Raw genomic sequence first — 4063 nt, 5'->3', positions numbered from 1 at the left:
AAAATGATGCTCACAGATTAGTCTATATAATGATCTCCCCTTTAATGGCAAACTTTGGCACATGTACTTCTGAAACATATATTTAAGGAAGGGCACAGAAGCCAATAACTGTGGCACTGTGTAATAAGTGCTATAATGGTAGATATTTGAAATGTTGGTGTCTCCAGGAGAGCACAGAGGAAGGAGCAATTCCTCCTGGGGAAATTTATGTGTTACTACCCTGAAAGCAGGTAACATTCCCATTTCCTTGAGATTTTATAACCTGTAAAATACAGGAGTTAGAGAGTGAAAAACCCAAAGAGTTCAAAATCATTTAAAAGGTGATTTTAATTTCAGAGACGTGTGAACAGCTTAATTCTAAAGGACTTTGAGTAGGGTATTCTTGCTCTTGGTTATACCAGACATGAAAATTTAATGTAATGAAATGTGAATTAGAGTTCTGAATGTGCTAATTTTATAATTCAAGCGTCCTATGGAGAGCCTATGCCTAGGGAATTAAGTTCAACTGATTTATGTTGAAGAAAACATGTAGAGTTGAGAGCTTCAGGCCAAAAGGGCTGTGAAATATAATGCAATATATTTTTCTTCAAAATACAAGAAACTTTACTGCCAAGTAGGTGATTCTGTGTTTCTCTATTTCTTCTTATAACATAGAAATATCTACAAGGATCTGTTGAAAAATTTTATACTTTCTTTGAGTTGGTTTCCTTTTTTATTTCATATTTAAACATGTATTCTGGTTAAAATTGACCCACTCTCTTGAATAATTTGCATTCTGCACCAGTCACTTAATCCCTAAAAATCCCTCAACATTTAGACTTAAAATAATAACCAGTATATTTGTGATGGTTTAGCAATTTGAACAAGGCTCAATGGTAATTCTTCTACTCCACATAGTGCTGAATGAAATGCTTGATGTTATTCTGTTGGCAAAAGGACTCATCTTGAGGGCCCAAGACAACCTCATTCACATGTCTAGAACTTTTGCAAGGATGGCTGGAAGGTTGATCTCATCTGGGACTGTCCACCAGAGCATCTACACATGGCCTTACCAGAATATTCTCAGGGTAGTTGAACTCCCTACAAGGCTCTGGATTCTCAAAGAAACTATCCTATGAAAAATGGGTAGAGGCTAAAGTCGTCTGATAACCTAGCCTTGAAAATCGCAGATTGTCACTTCTGCTACATTCTTTTGGGGAATTAGTTTTCACCTTTCAATAGGAGAAGTAGGAAAGAATTTGCAGCCATCTCTAGTCTACCACAGTCTGACATCTGGTCTACAATTATTTAAGTTTCTGCAATTTGCAAAATACGCTCAAGACCTTCTCAAAGCCCCTAAAAGTGTCATCTCATTATAACATTAATCTCAAGTTCAAATTTTAGGATTTTGACATCTAAATCAGGTCCAGCTTAGAAAATAGATCTAAATTCTGTTCCAATTATATAGTAATGCATAAAATCTATCGTAAAATATAATGGTTTTAAAATATACTTATTAATAGTTCTCTTGATTTTGTGGATTGACTGGGCCCAGGTATGTGCTCTTATTCAATATTCTCTCATGCTGTTACATTCAGTCAGCACCTGGGACTGGAATTATTGAAAGACTTCTTTACTTACTATCCAGTGCCTGGACTGGGAGGCTTTGAAATACTGGAATGTTGTCATCCATAGTCCCCCATGCAGTCTCTTCAAATAGCTTACTTGGGTTTCCTCATGGCAGGATAGTTGAACTTCTTACGTAGTGGTTGCATCCCCCAGAGTGAGTGTTCCAAAAGACAGGGAGTGGAAGATGCAGTGCTTTGTAATTTAGAACTGGCTCAATGTCACTTCTACCATAATATATTGCTCAGAAACTGACCAGATTCGATGGAAGGGACATATATCTCATACCCATGAGAGAAGTGTCAAATAAGTTGTAGTCATGTCTAATCTGACACAGTCCCAGTTATGGCCACTAATTATTTACATACCCCCCCAAACCAAAATATATTCATACCCTCCAAAGGCTTCTCAGTCTTATCCAATTATAATATCATGCTTGGGCTCAAGGTTAAGATCTGGTAACCTAAATGAGCTTCAAGTGTGATTGAGGCACCCTGGGTATGTTTCCACTAGTACACCCTCCAGTAGAGTTCCACTCAATCTGAAGCCTTGAGTCCTAATGAGACAAGTTATCTGACCCTCTCACACGTGTCCAACAAACATTGATAAGCTAGGCATGGGATAACCACAATAGATACTTCTTTTCATGGGGGTGCAAGGAGAACAGAACCACATAGCAGTCATATAGTCTACAGAAACCCTGAAATACAGCTGTGCACATGTTGACAATCCATCCATTAGGGACCTCCTCTAATCCTTGGAATTGATTCCTTGGCTCTGCTCTCTGTATTCAGATTCACCCTTTTCCTTAAGAAATGGCCAGTAATTGACATTATATAGTCTTTTCATCCTGTTTTCTGTTTGCAGAAGTTTGGAGTCCTAAAGCCATTTTTTCTGTTGTACCATCCTTATCTTTTATAGGCTAAGCTTGTGGTACAATTCTCTTAAAAATTTTCTGAGTTTCTATAAAACTTATTGGAATTCACTCAAATGACAACAACAACAACAAAAACACAAATTGCCTTGAGACAAGCCCTTCTCCATCCTTGGTCACCTGGGATACTGTTGTGAAATAACATATTTTAGTTTATTAAAAATTATTTTGTCTAAAAAAGATGATCTATAGGTCATTCCCTTAAATCTTTTGAGAACTTAAAAATAGGCTTCCATCTCCATTCTCAGTTTCTTTTTTCCCCGAAGATCTTATGTTATGTTCTTAGAGTTGATGTTTTATTTGAGACCATGTCTTACTTTGAGAATATTTTACTAGGAGAGATGAATAATGAGAACAGTTTTAATTTCAGTCCTAGTATGTCCTGGATCCTTTATGTTTCCTATAAATTCTGTTGAAAGACTAAAACATATTATCTTTAGCTTACTTCTCTTTTCATATTTTATCTTAAGAAGTCAGTTGACACTTTCCATATTCTGCCTAGAAATCTCTTCAGTGAGATTGATGAGTTCATTTGGTGACCTTTCTACATACCACATTATTGCAGAAAACAGAGCTGCTAAATGTTTGCTCCTGTGTAAAAAGAGTGCTTTTTGCTCCAACTTCTAAATGTTTTATTTAAAGTCCTTTAATATCTTACTAATAGTATTTTCAAGACCCTTCCAACTTAAAAAAAAAATTCGCTGGCTCTACTCATCACCTGTGCTCAAAGCCAGCGTCTCATGCTTTCTGTTTGGATAAAGGCAGGTTTCCACTTCCCGCTGCAAAACAAATCGCCCCAAAATAGCAAACTAAAAAAGTAATTATTATTTGGGGCATCCTCAATATATGAAAAAAAATTTATTAAATTTCATGGTTTTGTAGAACAGGTAATAAGATCAGGACTCCAGCAATTTTTTTCTGTTACATTGTCCCAGGTTACTTGGTTTTTAGCTGGCAGAGGCTGGTATAGATTGTCAAATATGGCAACTTCCATATCCAAGGTCTTCACATGGATGTCTGGAAGACTGGCATCTTCTGGATTTGTCCATTAGGATGCCTATAAGCGACCTAACCAGCTTAAGAGTCTTAGGGTAGAAGAACTGCTTACATAGTGTTTTAGGGCTCCACAGAGGGTGTTATATAAAATCGGGGTGAAAACTGAAAGTTTCTAATGACCTAACTTTAGAAATCCCAGGATGTTACTTTTACCTTATTCATTTGGTCTCACAAGTCATTACAACCAAGATTTAAGGTGAGAAAAATTATACGCTACTTCTTAAGAGGAGTAGAAAATAACCTGCAGCCACTTTTAAAGTACCACACATTTCTACTATGCAGAATCATTTTCACAAAAAGCATATTTTGATATGGGCTTTTGGGTATCTTCTATGTGAAGGATCTTTTAAAACTGGCAGTTAATTCTCCAATAAATGATTTTGTTGTGTTTAAGATTCATATCATTAGTTTTCATAGAAATTCTTTTAGTTGTAAAGCAACTAGTCTGCAAATATGCATATTTAAAAT

Source organism: Pteropus vampyrus, unplaced genomic scaffold, assembly GCF_000151845.1.
Source record: "Pteropus vampyrus isolate Shadow unplaced genomic scaffold, Pvam_2.0 Scaffold22, whole genome shotgun sequence".
NCBI classification, from domain to species: Eukaryota; Metazoa; Chordata; class Mammalia; order Chiroptera; family Pteropodidae; genus Pteropus; species Pteropus vampyrus.
The sequence above is the reverse complement of the archived record's forward strand: the minus strand, read 5'-3'. Positions refer to the sequence as shown.